This window comes from Pinus tabuliformis, chromosome 6 (assembly GCF_031772625.1).
Source record: "Pinus tabuliformis cultivar Carrire ecotype Pingquan chromosome 6, CPIR1, whole genome shotgun sequence".
Classification (NCBI taxonomy): Eukaryota; Viridiplantae; Streptophyta; class Pinopsida; order Pinales; family Pinaceae; genus Pinus; species Pinus tabuliformis.
Window position 1 is genome coordinate 1,393,256,367 of NC_142292.1, and position 21,101 is coordinate 1,393,277,467.

General features: G+C 39.5%; 1 pseudogene; it reads left to right on the plus strand.

Moving 5' to 3' along the window:
• Nucleotides 1-5,482: 5,482 nt before the first annotated feature.
• Nucleotides 5,483-21,101, plus strand: part of LOC149263834 (DNA polymerase delta catalytic subunit-like) — a 59,955-nt pseudogene continuing 44,336 nt past the window's right edge.

Sequence of the window (21,101 nt, forward strand, 5' to 3'; positions counted from 1 at the left end):
AACTCCGAAATTCCTTTTTCGTCATCTAATCCCTTAAGTCCGAAAAAGTATAAAACAATACAGAAGGGATGAATTTTCGATAGTTTTAACGAGCTGAACAAAACAAGCGCTCGATCTTTTTGTGCAATAATCCCTCAGGTCCAAAAAGATTAAAATTTAGAGGAGGGATAGCACTTCCGGTCGCTTTAACGAGCTGGAAGGCCAAAACTCGACAATCTTTTCATGTTTTACGAGTCAGATGAAAAGAGCTTAAAGAAGACTTGTCTTTTGAGGAACGAGTGAGAAAATGGGTAGCAGTTGATTCCAGGTAAGGGTTGGAATTTTCCAAGCACGGCTGTGTCACAAGGATGGCTAGTGAAATCACTCTTCGCAGCTATTCCTCAAAATGGGTAAACAATAAAATGGAGGTGAATGATCGGCCAATGAAAAGTGGAGGTGACGGTGCAAACACGACCAAGGCTTTAATGGCTGATAATGTTACATTCACGGTGGTTATTTACCGGAGGATAGTTCATTTTTTAACGAGCTTAAACGCGGATTGAAACACTTGCTCGGTCTTATGTTTATTTTTTAACGAGCTTGAACTATGTGCTAAAACTGCTCGATAATCCAGTCATATGATAAGAATGTCTCATATAGAATGGCAACATTTAGATTTTTGCCCCACATCCTTTCTTTATGCAAGTTAGGAAACGACTAATCCTACGAGTTTAAAGGGTTAGCCTACGCGTTTAAAGGGAGGACCTAAAAATTTAAAAAATAAATAGCCGCCCTTTGCTTGCACTCCAAAAGGTTTGCATGCCCCCAGGTATAAAATACGATTTCAAGGTTACCCCTCAATTTGCAGACAAAAAATTTGTTCTATCAGGAAAGGCCTACCTCTTTCAGGTCACCAAAGATTGTCTCATTCGTGTTACAAATGAAACACTTCCTCGGTGATGTCTACTGAGATAAACAAAGGTGAGTGACAACGAGCGCCACACACATAACTTTGACAAGAGAATATTATTCTAGAATAACCCCTCTTCCACTGATGGATGGGGTACAGACTAGTCATATTCTCCCGCGAAAACCTACCCTATACCCAAAGTTTTCCTGCCGAAGCAGACCAGGATGCATGCCCCCTGGGTTCCAGTCATATCCCTTCGAATTACTCACGCTCATCGGGAGGACGGACCGTGGGTTGAGACATTTCTTGCGTGAAGAGACCATTTAGGGATGGTATATGACTATTTGCGATGCGTGATCTGGGAAATGAAAGCTGGTCCACCAGCTTGACCAATCTTCCTTCTTGCGGAAAACACATTACTCTAAAGAGTGAGGAGACGATGGCTCCCATGCAATAAATATAGTCTCGTCCAAGGAGTAGGTTATAATCCAAGGGTCCTTGAACGACCATTACGTTCATTTGAACTGTCTTCCCTTTCATTGTTATGGGCACATTGGGGAGGATCCCTAAAGGTCGACTGGTTCCTTTATCAAAGCATGTCAGATTTCTCATCTCAGGCAAGAGCGATGGCGAACCAAGCGCTTTCCAAGCAGTAGAGGAAAGGATACTCACAGAAGCCCCCTCATCTATCATGGTACCAGCCATGACCATTCTACATATTTGGACGATAATTCTGAATGGTATGCTTGCTGGTAAACGGGGTCTGCCTAGTTGATTCCAGTCGAAGGAGACAACTAGGTTGCTTGGAGGTGGGACCGAGTAGACGACCGGGTACGGATCTCACGAAATTCCTTCCTGCGGTAAAGGAATGGGTAGGTTGCCCCCGTGTTCATCGAAGTATGTGTTGATGAAGAGAATTTGGACGGTGTCATCCTTGTTCTCTTCGGTGACTGTGTCATTCGAAGATAAAAACTCTGAAGGTAAGACCAGGTCGACTGCCGCCTCGACCTTTTGACTTTCGTCGGGTATGGATTCAGCTGGTCCATCTTCAATGACAGGCGCTTCAGCTGACCACTTGAGCGGGCCAGCTGGATTCTCAACTAACGAAGGACTCGGCAAGAGTTTTTTATATCCAGGAGGAAGTCGTAACGGTGAAACCGGACGATCATCCAAAACTCTTTTAGCTTCGTCTAAGAAGGGACAACGGTGGATGGCGTGATCGCCTTTGCACAATTTACAGGGAGATCTAGTTCTCCCTTTTTGTCCTGGGGCTTCACTTTTGCTAGTTGACGGTGTGCTTTCAACATGGCCATGAGAGGTTGACGGCACCGGATTGTGCAAACGGGGAGACCAGTCCCTTAGTATCCGAGGGATGCAAGGACAATCTCTGTGAAAGTGGTCTCCCTTGCAAATGACACATGGCGATTTAGGCCTGGTCGGTGCAGTGTGTGGATTTTCGTTAGACGACACTCGTTTGCCCCCATTCGCTTTTGGCTCTTTCTTCTTTTTCTCTTTCTTCTTCTTTTCCTTCTTCTCCTTAGGAACTTGACTTTTGGCTTTTCCAGCCCCATCAAGCGAAGAGGAAGGAGGAGAGGAAGAATTAGAGGAAGTAGAAGGTTGGTGGGTAACTCTGGACTGGTCTAACTGCTGATTCGATTGTTCAGGAATAGTGGTGTTCTGAATGACATTGGTTGAGAAGAGCCAGACTGGCAAGCCAATTGTCAGTCCTGGAAGCGATAATGTGGCCATATGGGGTGCACCAACATCTCCCCAAGAGGAGAAGGGACTAGGATTTCCACCAAGGGGAATTCCTTGATTGGTAGACTCCATTTTCTCAACCTAAGATCAACGTAGGAAAAGGGTATAAATATTCCGTTTAAAATAAATTTTACGACGCTTGGACACAACTTGTTTTTTCAATTTTAAAGAGTCGAGAAAAAACAAAAGATGACTCTAGTCTCCTTCGATTTTTAATGAGCCTGAAGTGACAAGTGCTCAGATGGACCTTTTCTGTTAAGGAGTTTGAAAAGGAATGAAAGGGACTGCTCTGGAGATCTAGGTAGAGGGTGTGCCAAACCAATCACAAAACTACAGAATACGTTTTACGGTACGATAGTCAATCTTCCCGAATGCTGTGTTCGGTGCATTGTGATCAGTAGGGTGGCCGACACGGCTTCCTATGGATAAAATGTTTTATGCCTATAGGGGTCTCCCAATATATACTCGACGGTACATGGGAGCACAATCCATATTGGCACTTATCGTCTCACAGTGGAGGAATCACCCAACCATCAGTGAGGACAACGGTTACCAGGTTTTACGACGCCGGAACACGTCTTTAGCCTAGACCTCTATGTTGTGCGTTAAGTTCCAAAGCGTTGTTAGATTCATTCAATTTATTTTAAGTTGATCTTTCTTAGAAGTTTGCCTTTTGGGATCACCACGAGATGTAGATGTAATTCCTAAATGCAATCTAAAGATGATAAGCAAGCTTTTATCTATTTTCAACAATGAAAATCCTAGCTACAAGGGGAAAAGAAAGACACAATCTTTTCTCAAAGAGCAAAGAGCACACTGTAAATGCACTTTTCCTAAATCAAGCCATACAAACTATCAATATGCAAATGCACATATGCATGTATTTGTTTTCACTTTCTTAATATTGATGCCTAAAAAGAAAGTTGATGTACAAATCTGAATTTGCTTTCAAGTGAAACACATAAACAAGCTTCTTTTCGAAATCAAAAAGGTAGAGAATATTACGACACTCTATGATTTTGAAATAAACACTTGTTTCGACACTAGAAAGTGACAAATTCAAACCAAAGGTATAATCAACTGTCAACAGCAAACAACCTTTCTCCTAAGATCAAAATCGACACTTACGAAAGATCTAAATCCAAGGACGACAGTATGACTATTCTACTTTTCAATGGAAAACTGTAAATGATGTAACAAACACACAAAGAACATCTACAGTCTTTTTGTACAAAGGAGGCGGAATTAAGGCAAAGAAAAGGAGTTTTCAGACAGGTACACACACTGATAACAGACTGCAAAAATCAGAGATACAACTGGACAAAATGAAGCAAAGAACCTCAGCTGCACAGGGCAAAGGCTGATCAGCGCACCTGTTGCACAGAGAAACTGAGTTGCAGCGCAGGTAGCCCTCTCAGGACCTACGTTGAAATGCAGAACCTCTTCACAGAGCCTGCGCTGGGGCAGAAACGAGACTTCTATCCGGGTTCTGGGTCACGGTTTGTAGTTTAATCCATGGTTTTTGGCCGAGTAAAAGCAATCAGTAAGGTACAATCAGAGGGATGATTTAAAGGAGGACTAAGAGCTATCACAAAGGGTAATCAGATCATTTGTGGATCAGCTGTTCAAATCATAAACAAATCTAGGGAGTGGATCGAAGTAGCAAGTGTCTACTTTGCATTTGATAATGGCAAATGCAGTTCGATTGCCACTTCTGTGTTTATGAAACAAACAACAAGAGAAACACAAACAAACTAACTAGACACAATCCCCAGCGGAGTCGCCATTTTGTTGTTGGGAAAAGTGTCTACTCAGAACGCCCCTATCCCACTAAGGTGTGACAGTGCCTTAGCAGCAAACAAGGAAAACTACTTTCGTATTCTTCTTTATGAAATGTAAATGAAGAGGAATAGGATGAACTAATCTGTATCTTGCGCTAGTTCGTTGATCCAATCACTCTCCTCTTTGACAGCTTCCAGCTACCTGCTCCCTCACTTGCCTAGCTTCACCAAGTTCCTGCAAGATCACAGAAGAGGAAAACTACACAAAGACATAGATTTACATTCATAAATAGCTTAGGATCATATTTAAGCTAAACATGCAAATATAACAAAACATCATTGATACACAAGCATGTAGGAGAAACTCAAATAGTTTTATTGATATAACAAGAAGATCCAGGAGGAGATACAACCAAGTGAGTCCCGATCCAGCATCTACCTCCCAGCAAAGGAATCCCTTCTTCACCTCCAACAAAGCATAAATCACCCAATGCACTAATCTCAATCTCAAAACCAACAGCAATTCTCTGCAAAGTACAAAATTCCAGCCTCTGGATCTCTGGGATGAGGGATCCATATATAGATGCAAAGAGGATGAGTCAGCTTATGATTTGACTTGTGGCTTCTCTCTGTCAGTTCTTGCTTCCACTTGGAGACTGAGAGCCTCTTACTCATCCTTGGTCGAACTCAGTGAGGCAAGTGTCATTGGGGAAGATTCTGGAATCTTCCATTGTCTTTCCACCTTGCGGAATGACACTGCCATTTGTCATTTCCCGCTCAGCGCACCCTGGTAGTGCATTTAGGTGCGTTGCAACGCACCTAGCTAGTGTACTGGGGTGCTATGCAACGCAGGTAGCTAGTGGAGCAGCTGAAATGATCCTGATTTGACTGATTCTGAGTAGTTTCTGGTGGAGAACTTCTGGGAGAAGCTGTAATTGGTTGACCTTGTTCCTTTAGGGGCAGGAATAACACTTTTAGGGACTTAGGATCCCTTGGTTTATGGACATTTCATGCTTAGAGCTGTAAGGCACAAAAATGTCTATAACACTCCCAGATGCAAGACAATGAAGACCAGGCTGAGATCTTCGCCTCTCTCATTTCTGAAAATGCTACCATCGGAAACAAACCCACAGCTTCAAAGTTCGTCAAGAAACTGGCTGACATCCCAGAAATCTCCCTCCCCCCTAGTCTCCCAAGGAAGGCAGCAATCTCTATAGCAAAGAGAGGTCTGGTTGGACAATTTACTGGCCTGTGGCCCTCTCCCAGAGCTGTATAGAAATGGGTGGAGCGCAACTGGAACGCGAACATCCAAGGAAAAATCGCAATAAGATTCTGTGGAAGGGGTTACTACACATTCCTCTTTGAAACCAAAGAAGACTGGAATCTCATCTTCAGAAGTGGTCCCTACTTCATGGATTCAAGAGGTCTCTATTTAAACAGATGGTCCCTTGACTTCAACCCAGAAATGGATATACCTAATGTAGTCCCGGTTTGGGTTCGCTTGCCCCATCTCCCTCTTCATTGCAGGGGAGATGAATCGGTCAAAGCCATTGGGAACACTGCCAGAAAATACATCGACAGATGTGAACCAAAGGACAACATGCACGCATGTGCAAGGATCTGTTGAAGTCAAGTTAGGAAAGGGCCTTCGAGAAGCAATCAAGATCAAAGTGGACCAATGGACCCATATTCAGCAGCTGGACTACGAACAAATCCCGTTCAAATGTAAGGTGTGCCATGAATATGGTCATTTTTCTAATAGGTGTAGTAAACTAAAAGAAAATGAAATGAATGAAAATGCTGAAGCCATTGAAGACACATGGGAACAAGTCAAAAAAAAGAAAGCAAACCCCAAACAGTCTGGTCCAAAACCAAAGCCTCCCCCAGAAATCCGAGTTGCATCCTTCTCCTCCCCTCCCATCTTGACTCAGCCATTACCCTCTACATCAAACCCCTTCGAATCTTTGGAGGAAGAGGACCCCTCATCCCCCCACTCTCCTCCTGATCCCCAGGAGCCCCCTCTCCCTGAAAGCCAACGCCAAGACACTATTGAATCCTCATTGCCTCTTACTATTTCCTGTCAGCCTCTTCTTGATCCTCCCCTCAACAAAATCACCAGAAGCTCATCTAAAGATCACGGGGGTTCTATTGAACCCTCCAAGAAACCTGGCCCAGGCAGGAAATCTGCTAAGCAGCACAGGGATGAGAACGCGAAAAAGGACATAGCAATGGGAACACAGACACTCATAGAAACTTATATCCTGGGGTAGCATGACAAAAAAGCAATCAACAAGGACCAAGGGGGGCAAGCACCTCCCCACATACCGCATATCCAATGATGAATATATTATCTTGGAACATCAGGGGACTTGGGCACCCCTCTAAGGTAGCAGCCCTAAGGGATCTTATCATTTCTGAGAAGCCAGGAATTATTATGTTACAAGAAACAAAACAAAACCACAAGGAAATGAATAAAGTCATTGAGCAGCAGAGACAGTATAGAGGAAGCATTAGTGAGGCAAGAGGAGCCTCAGGAGGAATAGCAACAATTTGGAATCAAGGTATATGGAATTGTATTTCGGAAACAATAAATAAACACTGGATCAAAACAACTCTGGAAAATGAAGCAGATCAGCAAGCCATTATCATCTACAACATCTATGTGTCAAATCACTACAGAGATAAGGATAGTTGTTGGCATGATCTAAAAGACAATCTAGACGCAGAAGAGAACACTAACATTATTCTAGGAGGTGACTTTAATTTAATCCTCCATGCCAATGAGAAAAGGGGAGGCAGTTTTATGCCTTATCCATATAGAATACAATTGGAAAATATCATGCAGGAGCATGATCTTATGGATGTCCCTCCAAAAAACCATAGATACACCTGGAACAACCGCAGGATGGGTGCTGGTAACATCATGGAGCGGTTGGACAAAATTCTCATCAATATTACACTTCTCTCTGCTTTCTTTGTCGGATATGCTATCATTCTAATGTGCTCTACCTCTGACCACTTCCCAACAACTCTAATGCTGGAAAATCATTGGCCACTTGGGCCCATTCCATTCAGATATAGTTCTCTCTGGAATGATATACCAGCAGTTGCACGAATTGTTTACAGCTCTTGGATCCAACACATGGAAGGCTCTCCCGGTTTCATTTGGGAAACAAAACTATGGAAAACAAAACAAGCCATCAAAGAATGGGCTAAAACAAAGTATCAACAACCAGAGAAGGTAAAAAAAAGAAATTAAGAACAATCTGGAGAGTATCCAAAGAGCAATAGAGGATAATGGCCTTTCCCAAGAGAACAAACAGTAGGAAAATGAACTCTACTTATAGCTATATCGAGTTAATAGAGAAGAGGAAACAAAATGGAAGCTCAAGTCGAGACAATTATGGTTTCAAGGGGGTGACAAGAACTCAATTTTTTTTCACAAGCAAACGACAGCCAAGAAGATAAGGAATAATGTTAGCTCCATCCTAGATGTAGAAGGTGATAGATAAAGCACTCAGGAAGCCATTCGAAGAGCTGCTACAGATCACTATCGGGACCTGCTAACTGAAACAAATGAAGCAAAGGATTATACAAATTTATTGCAACATCTCCCAAGAAGGATAAGCAAGGAAATGAATGAAATTTTAAGCAAGGAGATAAATGAGGAGGAAATCAGGAGATCAATCTGGACTCTTCAGCCTGATAAAGCCCCGGGACCGGGTGGCTTTCCCATCTACTTTTATCGAGCATTCTGGGGAATTATTAAAAAGGACTTAACAAAAATGCTCAATTGGATCCAACGAAAAGGAAAAATAGGAGGATATACCAATGCTACTGATCTAGCACTCATCCCCAAAGAAAACAGGCCATCTTCCTTTGCTCGTTTCAGGCCCATATCACTCTGTAACTCCTCTTATAAAATCTTGACAAAAATCATTGCTACTCGCCTAAAGCCTTTGCTCCCTTCTCTCATTTCCAAAAATCAAGGGGGATTCTTAGCCAATAGAAAAATAACTGATTCCATTTTACTTGTGCAAGAAGCCATCCATTCAATTCAAACTAGAAATGAGAAAGGGTTTATCCTCAAGCTTGATCTGGCCAATGCATTTGACAGAGTGAGACACTCCTTCCTCTTGGCAGCTTTGAAGAAGATGGGATTTGATGACCGCTTTCTCAACCTCATTTGAGCCTACATTTCGGGGCCATGGATCTCCCCTCTTGTAAATGGCAGACCTGGAGAAGTTTTCCAATCCTCCAGAGGCCTCCGACAAGGTTGCCCCCTCTCACCTTATCTCTTCATTCTAATGGTTGAATCCTTCAGCAGAGCGTTGGACTTCAGCCGAAGGGTTGGCTTAATCACAGGAATAAAATTTGGGGACGGGGTCAAGAACATAAATCATTCACAATTTTTCGATGACACCCTGCTGATTGGAGGGGCCTCCACCACAATAGCCAAGCGCTTCAAATCTCTCCTTGAAAAATACATGAGCTACTCTGGTGGAATGGTAAATAATTTGAAAAGTTGCATATATGGCTGGAACACAATAGTACAGGTGCTTCACAATATCGCCATCATCTTTGGAGTCACATGCAAGTATGATTGGACTCACTTCTCTTACTTGGGCATGCCTGTAAGTGCTGGACCTTTGAGAGTAGAAGTCTGGGACACAGTAGTCGACAAAATGAAAAGAAAAGTGCAGCAGTGGGGATCTATTTGGCTCAACCCAGCTGGTCGCCTCACTCTTCTTAATTCAGGTATATCTTCTCTCCCCCTATATCATTTTTCTCTTCTTCAAGCTCCGGCCTCCTTCCACAACAAAATAGAAATCGTCCTTCGCCAATTCCTATGGCAGGGGGGGACAAATGATAAAAAGAAATTCAACTTGATTAATTGGAAGTAGGTGATCCAGTCGCAAGACCGAGGAGGTATTGGAATTAGATCTCCTAAATTTCTCAATTTAGCCTTTGGAGGCAAAATTGTCTGGAGACTCATTACTGGACTCCCAGCATGGTGGAAAAAAGTTCTGGAAATTAAATACCTCAATTTTCCTAGACAACAGATTCTTGATCGAGATATTCCCAATAAAGAATCCTCCAAAAGTTGGCGATTATGCAAGAGAGAAATTCCACTAATTTCTCAAAATACTTCAAAAATCCCCAAGGGAGGTGCAAGCATCAATATTGGAGCAGACAGAATCATGGGTTAGCAGCCAATAAATAGACATGGGGGAGTCCACCCTATCCTTTCCTTTTTTGAAAGAACAAGCATTCATTACCTGGACCAGATCTCCCAATGGGATCCTCACACCCTTCTTTGGTCAGGTTGGGCCTTCCCAGCCATACCCAATAGTCTTAACGCAAGTCTTTCTGTCCTTCAATCCCTTTTGCACAGTATATCCCCTGTCAAAAAGAACGATCTTGATGTGTTTCGTTGGGACCCATCCGGATCCTCTTACACCATCCAAGTTGCTCACCATTATATTTGCAACATTAGTTACCTCATGCCAAGTTGGCACCACTGGAAGGTGGTTTGGAAATCCGAGGCAATTCAAAAAATCAAGTTTTTTCTCTAGACCCTCCTCAAAGGGAAAACCCTCACGGCCGAAAATTTGCAAAAGAGGGGAATTAATGGCCCCTCTCATTGTCCTAACTGCTTAGCTGCTGAAGAATCAATGCATCATCTCTTTATTGAATGCCCTTTTGCCATCAATTGTTAGAGGAACTTGTCTCATAAAAATCAAATCCCATGGAACACCCAAAACACCATAGGAGAAATTCTTTACAAATGGAAAAAAAACTACACCTGGCAGCACAGGAAAAATAACACGGTGAAGAGAGTCTGGTACATTCTTCCCCACAATATGCTATGGAATATTTCGCTAGCACGAAATCGGAAGGTTTTTAAGGATAAGGACTCGACTGTTAGAAGCCTTTGCACCGAGGCAAGGAGTCTCGCCCTTGAGATCATCTCAGTTAAGAATCCAAGAAGTATAAATGTCAGTGAACTCAGCATAGAAGAACACAATTTCTTATTGAAAGTATATAATTAGTCATAGGTAAAATACTTGATGGTTATCCATTGCATATCTTTAAACCATCATTTAAAACCAAAAAATTATATTATTTCACCTAAATATTTAGATTCATAATAATACTAAGTTCCATGAAAATTCAAAGATAATTTTTGACATTATCTAATATAATATTTGATACAAAATATAAATATATGACACCCTAAGAAGGAAAAATAGCATGCCACCAACGTTTAGCTTTCAAATCCATCCAATAAGAGAAAGGAATTAGGAAATAAAATATTAATTGATATATATACATACTATTCTAAATGATGGTTTACTAAAAAGTCCAGTTACACCAAAATAATGTCACAACTTACAAGTTTCTAAATTTTATTGCTCCAATGATAATGAAAGCAATGAAATGCCTCTAGTTGCATTAAAGGTATGCATTAAAGCCAAAGAAAGAGGGGAATTGAATATTTGTGCAAAAGAATCTCCTCTTATTTAAATGCATCTTGAGAAGCATAAAGGGAGAAAAGCTATGCCATAGTACCAAAATGATTCAATCCAAATGCATCACATCTTTTACTACATTTTCTAAAAGGTTGGTAAGATGTGGACATTTTTCAAACTTGATGGCATTTTTCATGTGTCATCAACCAATAACAATAGCACATGAAAAAACTTTCAAATGATATCTTCAATTTCTTCTTATAGTAGCCATCATCCATGTAATTATTCATGAATGTATTCCACCTTCCATCAATACACAAAGAATATTAAAATTTCATATAAAAAATATACATATATTAAAGGACAACAAAAGTCATATATATATATATATATATATATACATAAAATTTGTGCAAAGTAAAAAAATATATAACTTAATAATCCTCACATGTCAAAAAGCTTTCTTTCCTTTGCAACTTGCCAAATCTCATAATTTTGTTTCCATTTCACCTCTCTCGTGTTAGGACCTATTAATGATATATGTATCAATGCATCAAGTGTGTTAATTGATAGTCTTATTATCCTTATATCTTTGATCATATTTTTCTTAGAGAACCCTCATTCACATGCGACGGTGCTCATTGGTATGACATGCATTGCTTGCCATAATTTTAGCATATTTGGATATCTAAAGTGCCAATGTTTGTTTGAGAAAATACTTTCCATGCATCTTCCATTAAGAATCTTTCTCTATTCAAATAAACCACGTCAATAAATTGACATAATTCTATTTTACAAGTTGTAATATCAAACATTAGTACATTTTCACCTTCATTACATGTTTTATGTTGCAAATGTGAAAAAAGTATTTCAAGCCAATGCTTTACACTATTTTCTCTGACATAAATATCTGACGGGTAATGACAAGGACTAAACAAACTTGTTGGATTAAAAAGATAAAGATCTGGAAATCTTGAATCGAAATTCTCAATCAATGCTTGGACATAATTTCTTGTAAGTTGTATGCAATTCTGAAGGGAGCCCTCAATGCAAGCTACCATTGGTTGTGACAATTGTTCATCATGGATTGAAATATACAAAAAATCATGTCTATGGGTATTCCCCTCTTTGTCATCATTTTCAAGGAAACCATCTTTGGAGTCTTTCAAAAATTTAGTAAGATGTGAAACACCTTCTACAAAAGAATTTATTATACAAAAATATCTTTTAAGAGTATTTAGAGCATGATTAATAGCTATTCCAAGAAATGTGACATCCGAAATATCTTCTTGAAATTTTTTGTTTAGATTATTCAACTCCCTCAAAACATTAGAAAGCATTTTTAAACAAAATTGAATTAAAAAAATCCTTGCCTTATGATACAATGAATTCTTTCTTTCTCTCTTCTACACGCTCAAAATAGAGAGCCATAGAATCCCATGGATTTGAATAACCTGCAAGGATTCTAATTCCATTATCTCTAATAAGGAAACGAGCTTATTATTTCTCTTTGCTAAATTTCCAACCCATGAGTATACCTTTTTTGTTATTTTCTCAACATACAAATACTCAGGTATCTTTTTCAAAGCATATGATGCTACAAGTATTTCAATATGTGAAATGCAATGAGTGCCAATCAAATTTTCTAAATCATTCTTTAGCAGTGTGAAAAATCCATTTTCACATCCAACCATAGATGAAGCACCATCAATCGAAACCGCTATTAGTTTCTCATTTTCCAACTACCTTGTTTCCTTTAAATTAACGATGGTATCATATATAGTCTTTCCTTTTCCACTAGGAACAATAATCATTTTCATAAATTGTGTGACTAGAGGGCCCAAACCTTTTAAATCTAGATATGTAGAATACACAACAAGGTGTTGTTCTAAACCATTGTCTATACTTTCATCTAACATTATAGAGAAAAAGGGATTTTCTAACACTTTTCTAGTTTGCACCTCTTCAAGATAATTTGATATAGAGTGAATAAATTTAGTAGCTTCTTTTCTATTTATGTAGGAAGAATACTCCACTCGAGAAGGCATATTAGGCGTCTGTAGATGAATTTGAACATGACAAAGATCTTCATAAGTAAAAATTGAAATATCATTTTTTGCAACAAAATATGCTAACTAAATGGTAGTTCTGACCATTTCCTTATTAGCCTCACTTATAGCCACTATCTGTTCTTTAATGGGATTTTCAAACCTTTCAGTGTCTTACAAATTTCTCTGAGTTGATGTTTGATGAATAATGGATTTTGCATGAGTTCTCACAACATCATATTGAATCGTATTAAATCCATCTCCAATACCCCATGGACCTTGAGCCTTGTATTTCTCACAAATTTTACACTTCATATGAGTCTTGTGATATTCAACATTGATACTATACACCCAAAGATGTTTTATTATCCACTCTTCTCGGAACTCACATTTTGAGAAGGCCTTCCTCCTCGAACTACTAGATCCACCATCGTGTCCTTCCTTTTTATTGCCAAGAATTTCTATATCAACAAAATACTCTTCATTCATATCTTCATTAGCATCATCATTCAAATGAGGTATATATGGAATATCTTTAACATTATAAGTCTTTGATTTTTTAAAATATACATAAAAAAATTAGTTGATTGACCCATCCTTTTTGGAGGCATTTCTATTTAAATAATTTACCTACATGCAAAACAATTACAATAAATCACAATAATCAAATAAAGAGTGAAGGATTGATAGTCATTACATAAGCAAAGATGTCAAGATAATAAGGTGTAATTACTTAAGAATAGCACATTCCACCTTGAAGTGTATATGAATGTGGAATGATTTTTTTTTATCTATTTGTAATAGTAGAATTTTATTAGTCACTCAAATTACATTTTGGTAATTTATGATGATAAAATCCCTTCAATAAATATGATATTTATTATGGCTCATTAGATTTCTTTGTTTTGATGAATGCTCCTTGAAAAATTACTAGACACTACCTATAGTACAATGATTACTTACTATAAAATAGATACACTACCTATAGTACAACAAGTAGATCAATAATAAGTCAATTCAAAAAAGCAACTTCAAACCTTATTTTTATGGAACCTTAACCTATGTAAAATAACATAACATTTGAAAATTCTTATGGAATTTAATATTCTTAAACCTATAAGAAATCAAATTAAGTTAAATATATGTTTGTTATTAATAACTTTAACATAAAAGATTTAAATTAGAATATATTAAGTATTAAGATAAGTGAAAATAAACTAAATATATAAAGTTAAATATGTGCTCATTATTAATTATTATTATTAAATTGAGTGTAAATAGTAAAATAGATAGAGAATATATAAATATATAAAATTAGTGTAATTTCAATCATAGTTTTATTATTTTTAATGGTACAATAAAAACAATAAAAGTATTAATGTCACACATCTAAATAATAAGGTAACTTATAGTAAAATAAAATTTTGTTTGTATTAATAATAATCCATGAATTACCAATAGCATTATGGTTATTCACTTTCAAAAGAACCTGGCGTAATTCGTTAATTTAAATTGCAATTAAATGTTGGACTATGGTTTTTCAGCACATATATAATTTACCATTATACATGACTGTGAGTTCCATAATCCGGCTGGAAACTTCACGTTTATTGGTGTGATTTAACGTATAACTTGATATTTTATTAACCTTCCATAAATGTTTAAGTGTTATGGCAATTATGGCCGTACCGCCTCCTTTCAACCTTACATTAATACCCTAGTTGTCGTATGCCTAAGGTTATGCATGGTTCGACTGCCAAGGAGCCTCTAGTTGGTACCCTGGTTGTTGTATGCCTAGGGTTATGCATGGTTCGACTGCCAAGGAGCCTCTAGTTGGAATCCTTCCATGGGAATACGCATCGGTTCTATGGTGCAGATGCCTCGTCCAATTCCAACGGTCGTGGTGTTAGATCCTGGTACATTGTGTGTCTTGAGGTGATCTCCAAGGGTTGTCGAGCCGTGAGTGTTAGTCCGTCGAGTCCTCAAATGGTTCACTTCTGTCTTTCTCTGTTATGGTTCTCTACTTGCTGCTTTACGATGTACGCCGAGACACAGTCTCTGTTTTCAGAAAGGGTTTCCAGCTTGGATAGTCTCTTCAAGTAAGCGCATATTCGTTTTAGGTGTTAAAATTAAATAGTTTTATAGTTTTATAGCTTTTCTCTTGTTTTGTCATCACATACTCATCTTGTTTTCTACTTGAATGTGCAGCCTTGGTTGGCTATGGTGTGGGTCCTCAGAGTCATGCCGAATTGCGGTTGGGTCTACCAGTTTCTTGGTGCCCACTACTGGGTATGTGTTTGTTTGTCAAACTAGGCTAGGGATATTAGTTAACATCCTTCATCCATGAACTAGACAGAATACTATCCTTGTAATGTATTTTTAAAATGTTTCTCTGGCCTAAGGTTGAGGGTTTTGTTATAATAACTCAGAGGGACTGGGCTGAACTCAGAGTAATAATTCCTCATTTTCAGACTTTTGGTTTTGGTTATGAAATTGCAGTCTTGTTGCCAAGAATGCTCTTGTGTTAAGTTATTGATCTATTAAAGCCACGAGACTAGGGTTTCTGTGATGGGCATTAAGGGCATGTGGTCCAATGGCAGCAGAGTTGATCCAGGTGGATCTTGGTGGCCACCTGCCAAGTCCACCTAGACCCCCACCATTGTTTCTCTCATCATTTTCAGTTTCCATAATTGTAGCACAACTTGCTATTTTTAGTAGTTTTTCGAGTCTTGAACTTCCGGAGCCATTTTGAGGCCCTAAACGACGTTTTTTGGGAAATCTGGGGCAACATGGGTCCTTGGACCGATGTTGCCTCCCAAAGTGGTAGTACTCGGATAGATCTTTCTAACGAGCTATTGTACGCGTCAAACAGAGATCGTATGCCAAAGTTATGACCCCGGGAAGTTGATGTACCAATTTACCCAAACGGGGCCCACAGTTTGGCGTTTCATCTTCTAGGGTTAGGTTTTGGAATGTTAAGGGTTTTCCATTGTTTCTCAACATTAAATAGGTCTTCGAGCCTCATTGTAAGACAGTTCAGAGGCATGTAGCCGCCACATCTCTTCTCAAAGATAAGCTACCATCGCCCGAGCTAGTTTATTTCCATTTCTGGTTGTAAGCATATTTCAGTATTTTCCATTAATGAAATGAAGTATTATTTTAGCTGCCTCTTTGTGTATATGGTTATCTCTGTAATTTGTTGCGTTCCTGTTTAAATCCGGATCAGTGGTATCAGAGTGGTCTTCTTTTTCTCTATTTTTCTTTGCATGTCCCCAACGAAGTCGGGATGTAAGGAGTTAGGGCTTGAACTAGTCGAACCTTTGCAAGACCAGCCTCGCAAATCCCGACGACCTCCCATGGCAGATGAGAAGAAAGATGAGGGAGCAAGAGATCCTATCAAAATCTTGCTCAAAGAAGCCCTCGAGCGACAACGGAACGCGATGATGGAAAACTTTGCCCAAATCCTTCAGCGACTACCCAAAGTGATGCATCGACTTCCAATAGCTACTCTGGAAACGCCACGCCCTTCAAGGTACAAGTTAATTTTGAAATCCCCATATTCGAGGGTCAGATAGACACAGATGTCGTAGATAAATGGTTAAATCTGCTAGAGGGTTATTTTTTTGTTCATGAATTTTCGAGTTGGGGAAAAATTGTTTTTGCTCTTCTCAAACCAGCCCCCCACGTCAAGGACTGGTGGGAAACCTAGTGCGAGCAGAAGGATGAAAGTACAGGCTCACTATTTTCAGCTGCACCCACTTGGAATGACTTCCGGGATGCCATCAAGGAGCAGTACTACCCTATCAAAAGCTATGAGGACAAATACATCAAATGGACCACACTGCGGCAGGGACGAGACCAAGATGTGCTAGAGTTCACAAACATTTTTCATACCCTTCGCACACAGTTGGGTATCAAAGATTATGAACTACATCTGGTACTCAAATACCGCGGCTGCCTACACAGATACATCCAGGAAGAGATGGAGTTCTTGAACATCTCCTCACTTGGCACAGCATACCGATACACTGTCAAAATCGAGCAAAAGTTCAAACAGAAGAAGCGAGACTTTGGATCTGCAAATCTGAAGCCCAAAGGACAAAGCCAAGGTGGGGTGACCTAAGACAACCTGTCAAAGCCAAAAGAAAAGAAAAACACGACGAAGCCGAAGAAGGATACAGGAAAGTGGTGTGAGTTCCAAAAGAGTCCCACTCATAACACAAGTGAGTGTCGGACCAAGCAGTCGCTGGTGGCCGAGTTGAAGGCTTCTGAATCAGATGCATGTTCCAACCCTGAGCTAGAACCCGACAAGGGGAATGGAAAAGGGAATCAAATCATTGATGCGGATCCCAGTGCCACTGTTGCCACTGCTAAGATCTAGAAAAATGAGCTCGAAAATCCAGAGGAAGGGGTGCATATTTTCCACTCACAGATGTGGGTGAAGGGTTCGCCGTTGCAATTCATTGTCGACATTGGCAGCCAAAAGAATCTCGTTTCAGCAGAGGTCGTGAAGTGGTTGGGCCTACCGATTACACCACACCCGCAGCCATACAGTATTGGGTGGCTTCTTGAAGGACGAGATCTCAAATTTCGCCAGCAGTGCCGCCTTCCCTATAGCATCAAACCATTCACAGACGAGGTATTGTGTGATGTTAGACCTATGGATGTTTGTGATGTATTATTAGGCCAACCATACTTGTGGAGGTGACATGCTGTGTATGAGTCAAGGCCTCGTGCTGTTATTATTTCTTTGAGTAATTCATTATACAGGATACCAGAGGTAGCCCCACCTACTGCCACCTCTTTGATCACTACTAAGAAAGGCAGCAAGCTCATCTCCCAGACCAGGAAATTCATTTGTCTGGTTCACTCCCAAAGTAAGGGGAAGATCATTGCTACATCCATGACCCCTGCAAAGGGTTCCTCCACACAGCAGCAGCAGCAAAGGGATACGGTCATGAAAGAACACAGGAACAACTTCTCCTCACCCACAGGGGTACCACATAAGTTTCAGGTGGGCAACAAAGTTTGGTTATATCTGCAGAGAGAACACCTTACCAGAACCCATCAGAAACTCAGACCACTCCAACATGGTCCTTACACCAATACCAAGGCTATGGGCAACACTGCTTTGAAGCACAACATTCCCCCATTCCTTTGCTTACATCGAGTGTTCAATGCGGACCATTGTCGACCATGCTTCCCACCATTTCTCGACACATCAGAGATTACAAAACAACTCACCAGGGACCAAGTTCAACAAAAGTTTCCTCATCTCATGGAGGAACTCAACACAATGGGGACCATTGCTTCCTAAGGGGGGAGGAATGATCCAGGTGGATCTTTGTGGCCACCTGCCAAGTCCACCTGGACCCCCACCATTGTTTCTCTCAACATTTTCAGTTTCCTTAATTGTAGCACAACTTACTATTTTTAGCAGTTTTTCGGGTCCTGAACTTTTAGAGCTGTTTTGAGGCCCTAAGCGACGTTTTTTGGAAAATCTGGGGCAACATGGGTCCATGGACCGATGTTGCCTCCCATAGTGGTAGTACTCGGATAGATCTTTCTAACGAGCTATTGGACGCGTCAAACAGAGATCATATGCCAAAGTTAAGACCTCGAGAAGTTGATGTACCAATTTTACCCAAACGGGGCCCACAGTTTGGTGTTTCATCTTCTAGGGTTAGGTTTTGGAATGTTAAGGGTTTTCCATTGTTTCTCAACAATAAATAGGCCTTTGAGCCTCATTGTAAGACAGTTCAGAGGCATGTAGCCACCACATCTCTTCTCAGAGATAAGCTACCATCGCTCGAGCTAGTTTATTTCCATTTCTGGTTGTAAGCATATTTCTGTATTTTCCATTAATGAAATGAAGTATTATTTTCGCTGCCTCTTTGTGTATATGGTTATCTCTGTAATTTGTTGCGTTCCTGTTTAAATCCAGATCAAGAGTACATACTCATTTATTCGTGGGTGGCGGGAGATAGATATTAAGACCCTCATTCTTATGAAAAATGGGAGACATGGGCGGGAAATAGCAGGAAACAACGGGCTAGGCCATCTTAAAATGGAACCAAGACCGCTGAAACCACCGAAACTTTTTTGGTGTAGAGGCCGAAAATCTTTTTGGCGCTAAATTGTTTTAGTTTTTATATGCTAGGGCTTTCACTGTTATTTTGCAAAGGAACTCGAAGCTGAGCTAGAAGTTTCAAGGAAGACATCAAAGGGTTTATTTTCCACAGGTAGTTTCCTTTCAATTTGATGTATTTCCCTTGCAAAGATGTTGGCATTGGTATTATTTTCCTTGTGTAGCTGTATTCATTGGTATCGCTTTAGGAATTGGGATTATTTTGAACAGTCTCCTCAGCTGTGACTGCCTTTTCAAGAACAGATTCATCCATACTTGAACAAGGAACACATCATTACTGTCGGTAAGGTTGGGCTTGTTTAATGGAGTATTGAAATCATTATAGCAAAGGGAGCACATCATTAATATTAATACTAGGGGAACTAGAACAGAGTCAAGGCATTCCTGAACTAGCGAACACATCAATACTTCCTTCAAAACTGTTTAAAGAATCAACAATTTCCTGAGTTGCGTCTGGTTCTATTTCTTTATAATTACATGAACAAATTAATTTTTGCTTTGAAGTATCGCTCTCTATTTGTGTGTAGACATGAATCCAATCAACCTTGTTATGAGATGACTCACCTGCATGTTGGGAAACACTAGGCATTGGCTCATACATACTAGAGACACTGTCCACTTTCAAACCATGCAATTCATCAAGGCCATAAAACTATTTGTAGTTGTCTGGACTCTGAATAATGAAATTTGTCTTCATGAACTTCATCCTCAATAGCTGAGTTATGAGGTTGCAGACCAACATCTGAAACTCAAATATTCTCATAAGCTTCTTGAGGTTCATCGTATGATGAATGAATCAGTTGATGATCTCCAAATTTCAAAGAAATTGCATTAGACAACATGGGACAACCATCATTTTGGCTACTGTTATAATTCTTATGTGATTTTCGTTCTTCATCATCGTGAGTTTCACTTTTGTAAACCTGTTCAATTTGCTCTTCTTTTTCAACTACATGATCTTGATATCTTTCAATTGCATCTGAATTCTTAAACCCATACTCATGAGTTTCATTATTAACAAGTGAGATGGGATTTTCGGGATACCAAATTGATGAGTATGGGAGAGAAAAATACTGTTGTTTTAACTCTAGCAAGATTAACACTTAGTTTGAAATCAGGCAGTGAGCCTATTTTGGAAATACCTATATGTACTGAGAACATAATAGGAAAGCCAAACAGCTAACCCAGATTGTGAAAACGTCCAAAATAGGGCATACTAACAGCACGATTAGGTATTGCCAATTTAATGGCTGTAACAGAAGCCAATTTCCAAAACCAACATTATCAAAATGCCCATAATAGGGCAGAACTGTTACTATTTGCAGTTCATTTTAAGTAACTTAAACATAGTGGGGATTAATACAATTGTTTGGAAACCTATATATTCCTGAAAGATATTGAGCATTGATGGTGAACATGCTTTCATACTAATTGAAATATGCAATCAAACTTCTGCTACGAAAATGAAAATATTGAGCAATGGAAGACACAGTATTCCACACTATTATTAATACAAAGAAAATTGATAACTGGAGAAAATCCTCCACTGGGTAAAAAGACTGGATGGATGAGTTAATGGGGAGACTTGCACTCAGCTTACATGGCCAATTCTTTTATTTTATTTTTATTTACCTTTATTTAGTTTAAATAAAAAATTATCAGTTCACACACACATGCATATACATAAACCAAGAGTAAATATATCTCAACTCTGGATCTATCAAGTGCTATTGAAGGATCAAATCCTTCCAAATGCAAACTTTTCCTCAATTTTTTCACTATAAAAAAGGTTTGTATTAGAAGGATTTGATCCTTTCTGTGCTTGATGGATCTGGAGTTGAGATGGATCTATGCTGGTTTAACTGCAGCCTCCTCGTCTTTCCTCTGGTGGTTTCTCTCTTCCACTAATCTGCATCTTGTCTTCATTGAAATCTCTTCCTCCTTTATCTCTATGCTTTTTTCGAGTGGTTATATGGCAAAGAATTGAGCCCAAACTCCCTAAAT